Here is a 19,013-nt window from a genome sequence, read left to right on the forward strand (position 1 = left end):
GCGCCTCTTATTAATATCCGTTATGTTTTGTTCAGATGTGAATTACAGATGGTGATACAGTAATCTGTATATATGCTTTATTGATGAAGAAAAATTGTTTTCAGCGTAAGTAAAAGCTGAGAAGTGCGCACCCGATATTTTAGCCAATGCTATTTAATTTACAGTATACTGCTTCTTTCAGTACCTGCATAGAAACAGCATCGCTGAAAAGAAGTGTACCAACAAGGGCTCATGAGCAAATGACATTTTGTAATTGGCATGCGTTATTTTGTCCATCACTGAAGTCCTAGGGATTGTGAAAAATCCAAGCTTTACACAAAGAACAAGTGAAGCAAATGTATTCAGCAGGAGAGTGGTAAGAGTTTAGTATGTAGTTGGTGGTACATTTTGGTGCACACTGTTGCAAATATATTACTAAAGCAGCTTGTGGTAGCGCACTCTCAAGGAATATCAAGGGGCTTGGGCAGTCTTTCATGGCAGTGGCATAGGAAGGGGGGGGGGCGATGGGTGCGGGCCGCCCTGGGTGTCATCAGTAAGGGGGGTGACAAAATGGCAAAGATATGTGTTTTAAACACATTTTTGCCACTTTGTCAAGCCGGGGTGACAAGAAATTTCAGCCCCGGGTACCATCTGACCTTGTTACGCCACTGCTCCATGGGAAGACAGTGCAGCTAGAAATCGACCTAGCATTTCTGTGGGACCCGCTCTCAAGTTTGAATATAATATAAGGGATGCTCACCACAGTTGTAAAGGGTCAGAGGGTGTTTACATGCTCCTCGGTGAAATCGCCATCTAGATGAGAAGTTTGACCATGGGTACTCTTTTTCTTTTCTTTTATCTGATCCCTGTTGGGCTATAGGTTGTCAGTTAGCTCAGCAGTAAAGATAACATGAGTGCTTCAGCAATAACCATCTTCCCACGAGCTGTAGAGGTATGCAAGAAATATCCCATGTTACACCTAGAACTTTCTCCCTTCTTGGGTCTGACCAGGATTTGGCAAAATACCTTACATTACCGGATTATGTACATTATGCAAGGATGGGCTAGAGATTTGTGCCCACGTTGGATGGACCAGAATATATCCTTTTTGGGAGAGATGTGTATATCCTTTGGTTTTTGTTGATCACAAAAGTACTATAATTGATTATAGAATTTACTAAATTAACAGTTGATAAAATACTGCAAGTAATTTCCCTCCTCTAAGACTAAAGGTGTGAATTTTCAGAGACAGGAAAGCGTGAAATGGTGATCAATTAGTGACACAATGACATCTTTGCTTGTATTTGGAAACAGGAGATGACGCAAACTGTTCTTATTGAAATACACAGTGCACGTAGGCCTACGGTTTGGGAAGACACACCAGTTGAAAATGCTCCTTTAATAGCCATGCTCGAACTGCCCTATAGGACGATCAGGTAGTGACAGAAGGCCTGCTCTGACCAGTATGTATGTGGGCTGCTTTTTGGGCTGTTTGGGGCCAAGTTTTATGTAATAACTCGCATGGGACAGAAGTGTTTCACAGATAAAGCTTTATTTACAGTTCCCACAGGCACGTCTATTCGATGGCAAGGTGCACATAAAATGGCCGTAACGCCACCAACTGTCACAGTCTCACGAGTCCCAACGGGAAGCGCGAGACACACTCTACAGGCATCGCGCGCGGGGCGCGCGAGACAGACGAGCCCACTACATATCTCCTTTTCCTAAAACAAGGAGAAGCAGAAGCGAGAGAAAGAGAGAGAGTGAGACGAGAGAGAGAGAGAGAAAGAGATAGAAATAAAGAAAGAAAGAAAGAAAGAAAGAAAACCGGAAAAGAGCACAGTAGGGAAAAAGGACCTAACGTCGGTATCTAACCGGAATTCTGATTACTCTGGCGCTCCTCCTGACAGTAGAGGGTAGTGGAGGAGAACCCTGAACACTGAGGTCACATTGAGGAATGACATGTGAAACATCTTTTACATCAATAGAACTCTTGGTATCATTTTGAACATTTTTGACTTTCACAACCTTGTTGACATTCCACCAGTTTTTCCCTTTGACCCGGACAGCACTTCCACACACTTTATCAACCACCACAGTTTCCCCAAATTTGGATTCACCTTTTTTTACAAAACCTTGTTTCTTTATCCTGACACAATCACCCACTGCAAACTCTCTGTCTTTAACCCGCTTCCTTTCATCAAAGTATTCTTTTTGTTTGGACTGGACTTTTGCATTCCTGTTCCTTACTTTTTCATCCATTTCTTGGGGAGTGGAATTAGATCTAAATCACTTAGACATCCAAGCAGGCCTAAATTCTGTACAAGGTTTTCTGCCTCTCAATAGTTCGAAAGGAGACACTCCTGTGGAAGAATGGGGGGTGGTCCTATAGAACCACAACATCGTCCTGACACATTGGGGAACAGCCTTGTTGTGTTCTATAGCCCATTTGACACAGTCACCTATAACATTATTGAGTCTCTCCACCAAACCATTAGTTTGTGGATGGTAGAGAGAACTTCTGAGATGAACGATGACTGATTCTTTAAGAAACTCTTCCACCTCAACTGACACAAATTGCACTCCATTGTCGGAAATAATGAAATGGGGAAACCCTTCTCTCATGAATATTTCTTTCATGAAGTCAATGATTTCTTTGGAGTCGACCTTTGAAACGAACTTGGCTTCTGGCCACTTGGTGTAGTAATCCACCATTACAATAGCAAATTTGCATTGTTGAGGTAGACTATGGAAGGGTCCTAACACATCAATGCCAAGTTTTTCCCACGGACCACCAGGAAGGGGAATGGGCGTGAGTGGGGAACAAGCTGTGCGAAGACTTTTGTCACTGGAAGAACAGACCGTGCACTCTTGCACCATAGCATCAATGTCTCTGTCCATCTGGGGCCACCAAAAGTACTCTCTTACTCTGCGCTTGGTAAGTGTAGCTCCATGGTGCCCCTCATGAGCTTTGGCTAGAAGAGTGGATCTGATGTTCTCTGGTGGAACAAGTTTCTCCAACCTGAATACCAGACCATCTTCAATTGAAAGCTCTTCACCCACTTTCACATAGGGTTGTAAAGCCACTTCCACATTATTTTCCCTAGGCCACCCTTGGGTAATATACTTTATCACCTCTTTTAAAACCTCATCACTTGCTAGTGCCTCCCTCCAACCTTCCTGTCCTACTGTACATACATTTGTCAATTCCACACTTGCTATGATATAATCCTTTTTTTCGTCATAACCACAGTCATCAAAACATTGCATGTCCTGACTGGTTGTTGCGGGCAAACGTGACAATGCGTCAACCCTAACATTTTTTCCCCCAGCAATGTGTACTGCTTCAAAGTTAAATCGTAGAAGTTTTGATGCTAGATGTGCAATGCGAGGTGTAGAACTGCGGCTGTTGGTGTTACCTAAGATTGCAACCAATGGTTTGTGATCCATTTGAAGTGTAAACTTACGCCCCCACAAGTAATTTTTGAATTTCTCAATGCCCCACCAGCATGCAAGTAGCTCTTTTTCGATAACTGAGTAATATGTCTCTGCCTCTCTGAGTACCCTGGATGCAAATCCTACAGTGTGTTCCCTTTGATCAACCATCTGTGTCATGACAGCCCCTAAACCATAGCTGCTGGCATCCACAGTCAGAGTACATGGGACATCCTGTACAAATGGCTTCAAAGCTTTGACAGTACTCAGTTGTTCTTTAATCCAAAGGAAAGCAAGCTTGCATTCATCATCCCACATAAATTCACTTTTGTCTTGTAACAATCTCGATATTGGGCGTATCTTCGTAGCATAGTCTTGGATAAAGCGGGCGTAGAATTCAGTAAGACCTAAAAGAGATTTTACACCAGCTTTGTCTTTGGGTGCAGAAGCATCAACAATGGCTTGAACCAAGCTCGGCTTAGGTGTGACTCCTTCGCTTGAGATGGTGTGACCTAGATATTCCACACTGTCTTTTGAGAACACGCAATTGCCCCTTTTTAACACCACACCATGTTCTTGGAAAATAGACAAGATTTTGTTCAGCACCATGTCATGTTCCTGTTGATCTTTTGCGAATAACAGAACATCATCTTGGAATATGGCCACGTTTTTGATTCCCTTCAGCAGATTGACCATAACTCTCTGAAAGACAGAGGCTGCCGATGCCAGGCCAAAAGGCATACGATAGAATTGGAATAATCCAGATGGAGTATTGAACGCTGTGAAGTGACGAGAATCCTTGTCAAGTTCGATTTGATGATATGCTGAGGCCAAATCCAGTTTGGTGAAAACCTTTGCTCCTGCAACTACCCCCAACATTTCCGAAATATTAGGTAGAGGGTGCGAATCCACCCACATCACCTTGTTTAAGCTGCGCAGGTCAATGCAGATTCTTAGTTCGTTGTTTTTCTTCAGGGCTACCACCAAAGCCGAAGACCAATCCGACGATTCAATGGGTTCAATAACCCTTCTTTTATGCATGGACAAGAGTTCTTTTTCCAAGTCTTCTCTTATGCTGAAAGGAATACTTCTTATTTTGTGTTTTACAGGCACAGCATCGCTCTTTATCTTAATTGTGTGCTTGAATCCTTTGATCTTCCCCAATTCTCCAGAAAATACTCTTGGGTATTTATTGAGTAATTCTTCCACATGAGATTGGTCGCGAACAACCAATATTTGTTCTTTTGCTCCCGGGCATAGCATCATGCTGAACAAACCTTGATGGAACCATCCTAATATGTCTAAACCATGCACGGCCACATATATTTTCCCCTATATGTGTCTGTTTTTGAAAATCAGGATGTCTTCAAAATATCCTAGAAGGTCTATACTCCTCCCTTCATAGGATAAAGGCTCTTGGTCTGGTGGTTGCAGAGATCTATTTCCCCATTTTTCCCTGAATAAAGATTCATTGATCATTGTGATCCTTGCTCTAGAGTCTACCAACAGTCTCAGCTTCTTTTCAGCCACACTGATGATTGCGTAGGGATCTACACAGTCATTAGGATCACCACTTTTTATTTTTCCATCATTGACCACTAAAACCATGTCTTTAAGTTCACGGAGAATGTCATCACTGTCACTACCACTAGAGTCCTTTACGGATGCGACTTGGTTTGTACTTTTTTTATGAGTTTGGCATACTTTATCAAAGTGCCCTAATTTTCCACATTTCCGACAAGAGGCATTCCTCGCAGGACAAGGTCTTCCACTTTTAGCATGAGAGGGATATCCACGTCTGAAGCAGATGTCAGTCCTTTTGAAGAAATTGTTCTATTGGTAATCTTTCCTTTTTACAATTTTTTTTATTCACACAGGGGTAACCACCTCAGCATTTTTACTCTCTAACTCTTTGATGGAGGATTGTGAAGTTTCAATGCTCTTAGCTATACGGATGGATTCATCTAGAGACGGATTTTCCAAGGACAACAGCTTTTGTCTTATGGTTTTATCAAGGCATTTGCTTATGAACTGGTCACGTATTAATTGTTCACTGAAGTTTTCAAACTCACACTCTGCCACCATCTTCCTCAAGGCGGTAATATACGTGTCAACATCTTCCTCCGTCTTCTGCGCTCTTTTAAAGAATTTATGCCTTGATACCACGACACTGGGTTGCTTGTCATATCTCACTTTCAATTTTCTCACTGTGTCTTGGTATTCATCAGTTTCTTCACCTACTTCACCTACCACATCAGGTAAATGTTTGAGAGTTTCCATTCCTTCAAACCCCAGTGAGTGAAGTAGTAAGAACCTTTTCCTTTCCGCTCTGAACCTATGTGCTCCAATTGCTCCCAAATAATTTTCAAACGCATCAAACCATTTCCTCCATGGTACAGGTGGTTCACCTGGTGTATCCAGAAAAGAAGGTGGAGGGTGGATAGACTGCATCAAGTTTTTTTTTTGTTTTTTTTTATTACGGACAAGATAAACTGACGATAAGTGATTCTCCTTTTAACTTTTATTTTCCTTTTTTTTTTTTTACTATGAATAGGAAAAAATTCAATTTCCCAGAATTTTCTTAAACAACGATAGGTAGCTCTTTTACCTTTCCCAAGAACACTAATACCAATGAGGGCTAGAATGGTTTATAATGTGTTTTTTTCCCACATACTACATCCTGGGAAAACACAAAGTGAATTATATGTTTATTTTTGCCTCTGACGTGCTACGATTTTTCCCTTGCCAAATAGCGGTTTAATTTGTGCCCCAGAGGTGTCATTGTCGAACTAATTTTTTACCCAGTCTTTGTTTTGACGAATCTATTCGGTACTGACAAATGCCTTTAACTTCGTAGCTTCTCCTTTAAGGGCTGGGCGTGATGTAATTTACGAGCAAGCCCTGAGAGGATCACGAGGAAGGCGGGATAAATCGCGTCTAATACACGCCCACCAAAGCGCGTCCGACGACTCCTCACCTCAGCTTTCCTCCTGATACGGCGGCAAGCCGACAGGCATAAAATCACCCATGCGTGTAGCAGCCGATCACCTCTAGGCTCTTCAGCTCCGTCGCAGACCGCCTCTCGGTTCGTTCACCGGGTGATTCCTTTCCCGATCTGCCAAACCGTTCCAACTTGAGGTCTGCTACTTCCTTCCTTCGTTTACCAGGTAAACTCTTTCTTCATTTGTGGGTTCTTCGTGGGAACTGTCCTCGTCGCCATATTCAAGTGTAATAACTCGTATGGGACAGAAGTGTTTCACAGACAAAGCTTTATTTACAGTTCCCACAGGCACGTCTATTCGATGGCAAGTTGCACATAAAATGGCCGTAACGCCACCAACTGTCACAGTCTCACGAGTCCCAAACGGGAGCGCGAGACACACTCTACAGGCATCACGCGCAGGGCGCGCGAGACAGACGAGCCCACTACATTTTATTTTCTGCCTGGCCGTTTTGTACTATTACTTTCCCTGATAATGAAAAACACGGTGCCTGCAGCAAGCACAAATGCAAGGAGTCTTCCATACTTTGCAAAACACGTATCCAACCTGTCTTTACAAGTTCAAATCTGCCCACATTTGTAAACAAGGGCCACCTTTTTAGCTTTCTGATTCACTAATGTGGCCACTTTTATTTTGATGGCCCTGCCTATCTTCTGTCCTGGTCTGACACTATCTACAGCTGAACAAGCAGATTCTTAATGAGAGCCGCCATTTGTGCACCTAATTGACAGCAATGGTCTTGATTACATTGTCTCTGAAAGGTTCAGAGAGCTGAGTTTGTCTGGATCTGTGGAAAAGTAAATTTTGCCATGTTCTGTGTCCCTACGTGTTCCCCATCTTATGCTATATGTGCATGATTAATATGCATATGTATTCCCCATGATTGATTAAAGACGCAATTACAGTTGTGTCCATCTCTAGTATGCCAGTTTCCAGTTCTCGTGAAAGCTACGGGTATTAGGCCTATGTAAAGCTACATTGCCACGTTTCTCAGTGTGCACGTTATTTCATTGAAAGTCCCCGTTTCGAGGCCTCAAAAGGGCCCGGACTCAGATTCAGCTCCTGTCTCCTGAACCCTCTCCGAGGAGCGATACAGCCCCCACCTGTATCCCTGACCCTTCACTTACTTCCTGCCTCACAGTGCCCGGCTCGGCCTGGCTCTGCCTGCCAGTCTGCCAAGAGTATGTTATGATTCTAGTTATCAGTCCAGCCCTCCTTCTCTGCATTCCTAAGCTACTGAATCGCATCAATAGTTTCAGTCATCGTCTAGCCTTTACGTCTCCATGTAAGAGAAATACTGTATTTATGGTCATTTAATATTCCTCAACACACACTACATGTAGAATAATGCATGCACCAGTCTTAGTGTCTGTTAGCCTTTGCCCTGATAACTTTTGGATTCTATCAACATGTTCTCTAAACATCAGATACTAGATAGTGTTTAGGTACATGTCGCTCTGACTCTCCAGACTTTCGTCTCTCCTTCTAGCTCAGAAGTCATAGCCCCCAGCTTCTCCCTAGTAAAACGTCATTGTCAGTTTGCGCGCACCACTAGGTTAGAGGTCCCGGCTCCTTAGGTAGCCCCCTCCATGTTTCCGCCCCATTTGTGACATATTCCGTTACGTTTACATCACATGTCTATGTATACGCCCTGTTCACGCCTCTTGTTACACCTTCTTTCTGCCTTATCTTTCGCGACTGCTACAGGCCCTGCCCACTGCTACGCCTATTGTATTGAATACCATGTATTTTGTTTAAGTATATATACTTGTGCACTGTTATTAAAAGTTGCCATTCCTTTGTCCCTGCCCCGTGCAGCGCTGCCATCCTGTTCCCGTGCAGGTGGTCCTGTTCCTGTCCTTTATGCTGTATTAAACCTGCAAACTCCTACTACCTCGAATCTTGACTCTTATTTATTGAGCTATCTGTTATTGTATATCTAGTCAAAAATAGAGGTATTATTTATTTATTTACCACATAATGGCGCCCGAATAGGGACTTGCCCTTTCCCCACGCGCCGGTGAAGCCACGCAAGCCCCCTGATCCTCTGCAGCCGTGACGGAACCATACCAGCCACGTGCAGATATTTCTGCTTCAAGTATCCCTCAGGCCCACGGAGGAGACGGAGGTTGCGGTCCAGCGTCCAGACGAGGTGGTGGAGGAACGCGACGAGTCCCGACCAGAGCCCAAGCCGAGAGTCCAAGGTCCGAGGTATCCGGAGGCCCACCCGTAACAGAAGTCCGAAGTTCGTCCGTCCGTCGTCGTAGCAGTCCAGTCCGAGGCCTTCCGTTCTTGCTGCCCGGTGAGTACCGTTGCTGGGGTAGTATCTAGACAGGGTCAATTGCATTGTCTCTGGTCCGTGGGTTTGGGTACGCAGATCCAACACGAAGTGTCCACTTAGGTGGATGCGGGTCCTGACGTGTCTCTTTATGAGACCGGTAAGTTTCGTACTGTTTTAGCAGTGCATCTAGTTTCTGTTCTAGTCCGTTCTGTTCTCGAGAAATTCATGTATTCTGTTTCCAGTATTCCAGGTAGTATTTTGTCCGAACTGTTATCCTAAATGTCATTCATGTATTTCAATGTCGTGGTATGAAAGTGGTGTTTCTGCAGTAATTATCGTGTTCATTGTGTATTGTATTGTGTCTAGACTCCAGCCCAGTCATGCCATTGTTTTCCAAGTTACGTCAGTTAAAAACTAGAAAAGGTCTGTTAGAAGAAGCAGTTCCTGTCCCGCCTAGGGACAGTCCAGGTCATTTTATGTATCAAAAGCATGGCATAAGTGCCATATTGTATCTAGATTTATGGGTGGAGTACACCAAACAGTTAGAAGAAAAGTATAGATGGCCCGTATCGGGTACATGGGATGCCGAGTGCATCATGCGAGTAGAAGAAGCATTATGGAAAAAGAAAGCCAGACAGTCACAGAAAGATGCCATCGAGTTATGGCGCAAAGAATCTCATAAAAGAACCGAAAAAGAAATCAGAAAGTCAGAATTAAGTAGAGAATCCTTAGAAAGAGCCCAAGAAAGGGAATTAATCGAAATAGGTGAACGAGTTAAAACCGAACAGTCAGACAGACAGAGGAATGCCCTCATTAAGGGTATGTATCCTCTTCTTGCCGAGGGCTTGCCAAAAGCAACCCCGGAAGCATCCAGTAATTTTCCGCCACCCTTAGTTCCGACCAAGCTACGTCACAAACCGACCGCAGCTGATATTTTTCTCTCGTCCTATTTGGACGACACAGTCCCAGAATATGCAAATCCTGTTCCGCCAGCTCCTGTAAATAATGTAAATCCTGCTCCTCCAGTCACCGGGGCACCTGTTACAGCACCTGTTACGGTACCCCCGGTCCAGCCTACATTACAAGTACCCGCTACACTGGTCACTCTGCCAGCACGAAGAGTATCAGTCGACGATTCCAGTTTAGGGGCCGCGGGAGGAGGTCCTCCGGGAACCCCGCCGCCACACAAACGTGTAACGTCAGTCGAGTTACATGAACGTGCGTTACAGCGCACGCCCAAACATCAGTCTGTTGCAGATATCAGACGAGCTCTTACCGAATGCCGTTATGATCCGGTCCCAGGTGATGATAGTATGGTTATATATTCATTACGTGTAAGACGGGTGACCGAGTATTTGGACACCCTACCGAATATGAAAGAAGATCTAGACAGAATGTATCGTTTCATTCGTACAGGACAAGATCCAGAAAGTATTGGTGAAGTCATGTCTCACAGAAAATCTGAGATCCAGTTCATGCTGTTAAAGTTTCTGATCAATTGTTTAATTAGGGAACAAGATTCCCCGACTAAAGATCCGACCGAAATGAAAATTCTGACAAAGTGGAGTGATAATATAGCCGAGGGTAAGCACAAGACACTCAATAGTATAGAGAGTATGTACAAGAAAATACGTAAAGAAATAATAAGGTTACACGAACAACGCAAAGAAGCTCTAGGAAGCGAGAAAGAAAATGACTCTCCTACTGAAGAGGTAGACGACGAGAACACCGCCAGAATAGCGTATGTAGGTAAATCTAGATTTCCAGACCGACATTTACGCCTAGAACACAAGAAAACTGTTCCTCTTCCAGCACCAGAACAAGGTTCTCTAGAACAAGTATTTCAAGCTACCGATCACATTCTGAAATCACGAATCGGTTATAGTGAGTTAAGTACCATGCATGAACAAGAACTAGCCCGATCAGCAGTCCGATGGATTACTGATTCTACCACTTTTCCAGACGAAATAGTGGCACAAATGTTTCTGAAACTGCCCCCAGCCGAGCAGCGACTGGTGGGTATGTATATGATCCAACACCTCATTACTCTGTATGAGGGTCAACATTCTGATCCAGGTCCGTTACATGATGTCCTGAACGAGTTACTCCAGTATAGATGGAAAGGTTTAGGCACCGATTTAATTAGTGTCATTCTAGAACAGCGCCACAAATATAGAACGTTCCTAAATCCGCATTTTGTTCATGTCTCACCTCCAGAAAGTAAACCGTTTTATATAGATAGACAGCATCCGTTACGAGAAGTACACCCAGTTAGGACAGCGGGTGGTGAAATGCAACGAGTATTTGTTTACACCCCAGTTACCAAGATGGAACTCTTAGAGATGAAGAAATTAATTCCCTGTCACGACAAAGATCCAGCAGGGTTCCACCGAGAATTAAAAGACATGCTCCGTATGGGAGAATACACGTATCCAGATATTATTAAAATGTTAAAAGTCCTGTTGCCTGCGGGCATATATGAAAAACTCAAGGAAAAGGATTGGGAGGTGGGAGAGAAAAAGATCGATTGGACAGCTCTAGAAGCTGAAGATAAGATACGTGTACCAGGTACCGGTCTTGGAGACAAATGTAAAGAATTACCAGAATTATTGATACAAGTTTTGCCTAGATTATTAGCCACGAAAAAGGAAGACTGGGATGCAATCTCAGCATGTAAACAGAAACCAGACGAAGATACTAGTGATTTTTATTCTAGATTTGAGAAATGTTTTATAATAAACAGTGGTTTGAAGACGAGTAGCGAGTCATACCCTCATCTTTTTGTTACTAAATTAGTCGAGAATTCAAGTCCACAAGTTAAGAATAGAGTTTTGAAAGTCGAAAGTACTTGGCAAGCTAGTACCCCATCCCAGATGCTCCAAATGCTCCAGTATCACCAGAATAGAATCAGAGAAGAGCAAGAACACGAGAGGAGACGTATGAAAGACACGAAAATGAAAGTACTAGTTGCACAATCTGTTCCTCAAGACAGTCAGAAGAGGGGTCCGAATCAAGCCAGTCATCCTGCAGCTCCCGTTAAAGGGACATGCAATTATTGTAAACAACCAGGTCATTTTATAAACGAGTGTGCAGTTCTGAAACACAATATAGCCACTGGTAAAACTAAAGAAAGACCACGTCCGCCTAGACAAGAACAAGTTTCACAGACTTCTCAGTCACCGCAGAATGCACAACAGACAGTTCCAGCACCGCAGCCTATAGCTGCAACACAGCATGTTACACAGCAGATGTACCAGTATGCACAATCCGAGTATCCAGAGTATCAAGCGTATTCATGAAACAGCCTAGAGAGGGAGGTAGGCTTGCCTCTCATCGAGATTCCTGTAGATCAAGAAGGTCCCTACGTATACAGTCAAGTATTAGGGAAAGACAGAAAGTTTCTGATTGAAACAGGGGCAAGTAGGACTACCATTAGTCACGACGAGGTTCCAGGGGCTCCGCTCTCAGGCTCTAGAAATGTTTCCCTTGGATTTTCAGGAAAGCCTATTGTAAACGAGATATCAAAGCCAGTTACTTTAGAAGTTGGTCCATTGTCCCGAACTACTGATCTATTGCTTACAAAGTCATGTCCAGAAAATTTGTTAGGCATTAAGACACTGAAAGAATTAGGTGCAGTTATTTGCTGTTCCCCAGAGGGGATACGTTTGTTTTTACGTGACTTCAAGGGTCACTATGTATTACGAGATTTTGACCTGAGATTGTCAAATGTCCGGGAACATCTATGGGCGCAAGGTCCAACTGATGATGGTTTCATGCGAATCACACCCAATCGTGTGACTCTCAAGCAAGGTGTAGTGTTACCACGAATCAGACAGTACAGATTGCCACCTGAGGCTGTAGCAGCCTTATCCAAAATTATTGACGAGCTTATGGCTCAAGGAGTAGTTGTAGAAACTGACTCCAATGTATGTAATTCTCCTATCATTCCAGTCATGAAACGTACTGATCCAAATGCACCCCCAGTACATCGATTAGTGATTGACCTTCGAGAACTCAATAAATGTATCATTCCTCAGTACCCAGTTGTTCCAGATATCTCATCTCTATTGACAGCCATTGATTCTGAGGCAATATTTTTTACAGTAATCGACCTCAAGAATGCATTTTTCAGTGTCCCCATTCATCCAGACAGCCAGTACCTTTTCGGATTCTGTTTAAATGGAAGGAGCTATAAATTCACACGAGCTCCTCAAGGTTTCACAGAAAGTCCTAGTATTTACAGTCAAGCACTTAAGAGACAACTAGACAATATTCACATGCCAACTGACACTGCCCTGCTCCAGTATGTCGATGATCTACTGATCACTGCCCGTTCTGAACGTGTTTGCGAGCGAGCGTCACTCACAGTTCTGTATTTCCTAGCCGAGATGGGGCACAAGGTGTCCCCTTCAAAACTTCAATTCTGTGTCCAGCAAGTGATCTACTTAGGCCACTTACTGTCCAAGTGGGGTAGGCAGTTGACACCTGACCGTATCCAGTTAATAGCGAGTCTCCCTCAGCCCAAGACACAGAAGGAGGTACGTGCTTTTATCGGCCTTACTTCTTATTGCCGACAATGGATTCCTCAGTATGCATTTCTAGCCAAGCCACTGATACAGTTAACGACACAGGAGGCAGCCGTATCGACTGTTCTCCCTTGGACATCTGAACATACACTTAGTTTTAATGAATTAAAGAAAGCTTTATGCCAAGCACCTGTTCTAGCTACACCGAACTACAGTAAGCCTTTTACGCTTTTTGTTACAGAACGTGATGGTACAGCATTATCCGTTCTCACACAAGATCAAGCCGGACAATACAAGCCCTGTGCTTATTTTTCGAGCACACTAGATCCAGTAGCCCAGGCTCTGCCTGCGTGCCTCAAGTCAGTTGCAGCCACAGCGCTAGCTATTAGACAAAGTGATTCCATAGTATTAGGACATTCCTTGACAGTACAAGTTCCACACTCCGTGGAAGTTCTTTTAAACCGAACACAGACTCAGCACTTGACAATTGCACGTTTGACAGGTTATGAACTGACACTGTTCCAGCCACACATAGAAATCAGACGCTGCAACGTTCTAAATCCTGCTACACTATTACCGTCAGTTACTTCAAATCCTGCCATGCATGATTGTGTGGAAGTTGTTAACACTATGACTAAGCCAAGACAAGACCTGACAGATATTCCGTTACCAGACCCCGACCTGACACTTTATGTGGATGGTTCATGTATGAGAACAAGTACAGGAGAACTAGTAGCCGCGTATGCAGTGACTACTGACACTGAAGTTATTGAAACACACCGTATTGACACCCTGTCTGCTCAAGCAGCAGAGCTAGTCGCTCTGACACAAGCCTGCATATGTGCCAAGAACCTGAAAGTTAATATTTACACAGATTCACGCTACGCATTCGGAGTTGTACACGACTTCGGAGTGCTCTGGCAGGAGAGAGGTTTCATGACTTCTCATGGAACCAAGATTCAGCATGGTCTCCTCATTCAAGCTCTGTTAGATGCAATACATTTACCGACATCCATCGCTATTATGAAATGCAAAGCACATACTAAAGTTACTGACATTATTTCCCAAGGAAATGATCTAGCAGATCGAACAGCCAAGCTTACAGCACAGACTCCAGACATGCCAGTTAACAAGACACCGACATCCACTCTCGAACAGACTACTTGTATGACAGTTAAGGACCCTACTCAAGATATCATAGATATCCAGTTACATGCTACTCCCGAGGAAATTAAGAAATGGTCCGAACAAGGAGGGGTCCAGACAGATCAGGGATGGTTGACGAGGGGAAAAGCCACATGGTTTCTCCCCGACTCAATGGTTCAAGTCATTATCAATACCGCACATAGTCCTGCACATTTAGGAGAAAAAGCCATGTTAGACAGTATCCAGAACATTTGGTTTAACAAGCATTTACGAGCTGCAGCCAAGCAGAAAGTCCGTACTTGTATGATATGTTGCCAGTTCAATCCAGGTAAAAGTGTCCCGGTGGAACAAGGTGGATTCCAACCTCCTGACCACCCTTTTGAAGTCCTCCAGATGGATTATATTCAGATGGAGCGATGTCGAGGTTTCAAGTATGTCCTTGTAGTTGTATGCGCTTTGTCCAGGTGGACAGAAGCATATCCAGTCCCAGATTATACAGCCGCGACCACTGCCAAGCAGTTGGTTCGTGAATTCTTCCCCCGTTATGGACTCCCTAGGGTCGTGTATTCTGATAACGGCCAGCCATTCTCATCTGAACTAATGAAGCACGTTTCCCTTTTGTTAGGGTACCAGTGGAAGTTCCATTGTGTACGCCATCCAGAAGCAGCCGGTCTCGTAGAGAGACATAATCAAACCTTGAAAATCCGCATTGCCAAAATCTGTCAAGAAAAAGGTGTAGACTGGTTAGTTGCTCTGCCAGTCGCTTTGTTTTATATGCGCATGGTCGCACACTCCAGATCAGGTCTGTCCCCTTATGAGGTCGTATTCGGCCGCCCCCCGAATATGTGGGGTACACCTAGACCCCGAAGTATTACAGATGTTTCCAGTAATATGCTGACAGATTACCTAGCTTCCTTGATGTCTGCCCTACACTCTTGTCGTTCACAGGTTGCCGCTGCATTTCCCGACAATACTGAAGTCAAGCCACACGAGATCCTTCCCGGCACCCTGGTCCTCGTCCGCAATTTTGATCGTTCAAGTCCGCTGGAGCCTCGCTGGAAGGAGCCGAAGTTAGTCCTTCTAACCACCCGTACTGCCGTCAAGTTGGAAGGCAGGAAGGGGTGGGTGCACCTGTCACACGTCAAGAAATTTCACGGACTAAAAACTGTTTCCAAGAACATCTCCAAGGATTGTCAAGATTTTAAAGACTGCCAAGATACTATTCTTAAGGACTGTCCCGCAAATGACATTGATATCAAGCCCTCCCTGTTAGAGAAAACTCCGCAGCAGGAGTATAAAAGTAAGCTCCGGTCTAGTAAAATAAGTCAGCCAGTTTAATTGTCTAAGTCCCCCTGGGTGAAACGGTTAGACAGGTATCTGACATGTATGAGATAGACCCCCATAGTGAGAGAGTTAGTCAAAACTCTATCCGATGTATCGTTTTTCTAAGTTTTATATTGTTTTTAAGCTTAATGGTTACCTGCACGAGTTATGCATTTCATTTATGTTTTCCAATTTCTCATGTAAATAAGTTTTCTAATGCTACAGTAGAGCACACGTTTAGTGATCTGCCTCCTCATGAACTATCTTATCGTCTTGCTATGCGCAATAACACATTTATCCGTATGTTGCATTATTCACACCAGACCAGCAATGCCACTAATTGTTGGGTGTGTGGTCGACTCCCCCCTTTCCAGACACCGAAGGGAGTTCTGCCACTCTTTCCTTATCCGTTTTCACATAATGGTTCATGTGGAGCATGGTCCACGTTAACGTCATCCTCAACTGATATGTCCCTTCTGAACAGTACATGTTTTCCAGACAAGCAAGGTCTTCCCCACAGAACAGGGTTAGATCTAGAAAATGAAGTTTATAATTTGGGTAATTATTCTTCGAATTTCATGGTTCTGAATGTTCAGTCTGATCCTACTCCAGACTTACCTGCTATTTCAGTATTACCAGTCAAAGGCGAATTATGTGTCCGAAATAATGGTTCCGTACATGTAGGACATAGTGATTGTACTACTATTGTCGAGTATAGTGACAGTGGGAAATCTATTTTCAAAGCTTCACGTCATTCTTATTTTATTTGTGGTCAGACCGCATATGTTCGTCTGCCCCTCGATTGGGAGGGAACCTGTTACATTGCCTTCCTACTGCCACCAGTTTTTCTAGCCCCATCTGATTATCATAGACACACACATCTAGTACACATTAGACATAGAAGGGAGATCGAGTCCCCGATTGTCGATCAAACTGAAACTGCTCTAGAACAGTATACAGATTTCAATAGAGGATTCTTTTTCTTTATAGGACCTATCCAGAATAGTAAGTTAATCCGTAGATTAACCAGAACCCTTGAGGCAGTAGTGAATGAGACTGCCTCTGCTCTAGGTAACTTAACCGAAGAGCAATCTGCTATGAGATTTGTCGTGCTCCAAAATCGTCTCGTTCTTGACGTCATACTGGCCGATAGAGGAGGAGCATGTAGAGTCATCGGATCTAGTTGCTGCATTTTCATTCCTAATAACGCGCCGTCTGTTTATTCAGCTATAACCAGACTTCATAAAATTGCCCATCAGTTACACCAGAATCCAGGCACCTGGACATGGTCCGGTTGGTTTTGGAGTATAATTTCTGCCTGGGGATGGAAAGTATTGTCCTTTCTAGGTATTGCAGTAGCGATCATATTCAGTTGCTGCCTCTGTATACAATGTGGCCCTGCGATTTGCGGCATTTGTGCTACCTCTTGTATTCCTAGTCCCAAGTCCCGTCCTAGATCCCGTTCCAAGAAAATTCGAGACGAGCAAATGATACTGTATGAAATGATAGATGGTATCATGAATATTGATGTTTCCTGATGGAAACGTAGTGACAAGGAGGGAATGTGGAAAAGTAAATTTTGCCATGTTCTGTGTCCCTACGTGTTCCCCATCTTATGCTATATGTGCATGATTAATATGCATATGTATTCCCCATGATCGATTAAAGACGCAATTACAGTTGTGTCCATCTCTAGTATGCCAGTTTCCAGTTCTCGTGAAAGCTACGAGTATTAGGCCTATGTAAAGCTGCATTGCCACGTTTCTCAGTGTGCACGTTATTTCATTGAAAGTCCCCGTTTCTAGGCCTCAAAAGGGCCCGGACTCAGATTCAGCTCCTGTCTCCTGAACCCTCTCCGAGGAGCGATACAGCCCCCACCTGTATCCCTGACCCTTCACTTACTTCCTGCCTCACAGTGCCCGGCTCGGCCTGGCTCTGCCTGCCAGTCTGCCAAGAGTATGTTATGATTCTAGTTATCAGTCCAGCCCTCCTTCTCTGCATTCCTAAGCTACTGAATCGCATCAATAGTTTCAGTCATCGTCTAGCCTTTACGTCTCCATGTAAGAGAAATATTGTATTTATGGTCATTTAATATTCCTCAACACACACTACATGTAGAATAATGCATGCACCAGTCTTAGTGTCTGTTAGCCTTTGCCCTGATAACTTTTGGATTCTATCAACATGTTCTCTAAACATCAGATACTAGATAGTGTTTAGGTACATGTCGCTCTGACTCTCCAGACTTTCGTCTCTCCTTCTAGCTCAGAAGTCATAGCCCCCAGCTTCTCCCTAGTAACACGTCATTGTCAGTTTGCGCGCACCACTAGGTTAGAGGTCCCGGCTCCTTAGGTAGCCCCCTCCATGTTTCCGCCCCATTTGTGACATATTCCGTTACGTTTACATCACATGTCTATGTATACGCCCTGTTCACGCCTCTTGTTACACCTTCTTTCTGCCTTATCTTTCGCGACTGCTACAGGCCCTGCCCACTGCTACGCCTATTGTATTGAATACCATGTATTTTGTTTAAGTATATATACTTGTGCACTGTTATTAAAAGTTGCCATTCCTTTGTCCCTGCCCCGTGCAGCGCTGCCATCCTATTCCCGTGCAGGTGGTCCTGTTCCTGTCCTTTATGCTGTATTAAACCTGCAAACTCCTACTACCTCGAATCTTGACTCTTATTTATTGAGCTATCTGTTATTGTATATCTAGTCAAAAATAGAGGTATTATTTATTTATTTACCACAGATCTGTGGCATGCCAAATTAAACATGTGTATGGTTGATCTTCCCCAACCCTAGTACCCTTTTAGAGTCACAAGTTTCTTTATTTGGTATACACGAAGTATAACTATAAAAGATACAATAATAGAGATAAAAATAAAAACAATACAAAAACAGTACAGACAAGAACTAAGTGACTGATATTCAGTAACAGGAATATTGCAAAATCTAAATTCAGAGCAAAATGGATCAATTAAGACAGACCAGTCAAAAGTTCTTCCATTCCCAAGAATCCGTCTCTGAACTAGGCTATGCATCCGGCCTGTCAGTGTATGGTTGGAATCAAATGCCCTTCCTATTAATCAAGAACTAATGCATCTCTTTGTTTTCTCTTAAAGCGTATATATGGGGCGCGGGTAAGGAATCCAGTGTTAAAGGCTGCTTGACACAGTACACATCTGCTGTAACTTGCAAGGGGGCAAGAGGGCACTGAAGCCTGTAGACCAGTGTTTCCCTAAATGTGGGTCGCAACACTAGAATACAGCCCACAAGGCAACACCTGAACTGCAACAATCCAACATGTCAACATCAC

The 19,013-nt window shown here is 43.7% G+C and overlaps 1 protein-coding gene across 2 annotated transcripts in view; it reads left to right on the forward strand.

The window, feature by feature from the left end:
* Nucleotides 1-19,013, forward strand: part of KCTD7 (potassium channel tetramerization domain containing 7) — a 201,566-nt gene that overhangs the window by 180,122 nt on the left and 2,431 nt on the right. The window lies entirely within an intron of this gene.

This window comes from Lissotriton helveticus, chromosome 3_1, assembly GCF_964261635.1.
Source record: "Lissotriton helveticus chromosome 3_1, aLisHel1.1, whole genome shotgun sequence".
Taxonomy (NCBI): domain Eukaryota; kingdom Metazoa; phylum Chordata; class Amphibia; order Caudata; family Salamandridae; genus Lissotriton; species Lissotriton helveticus.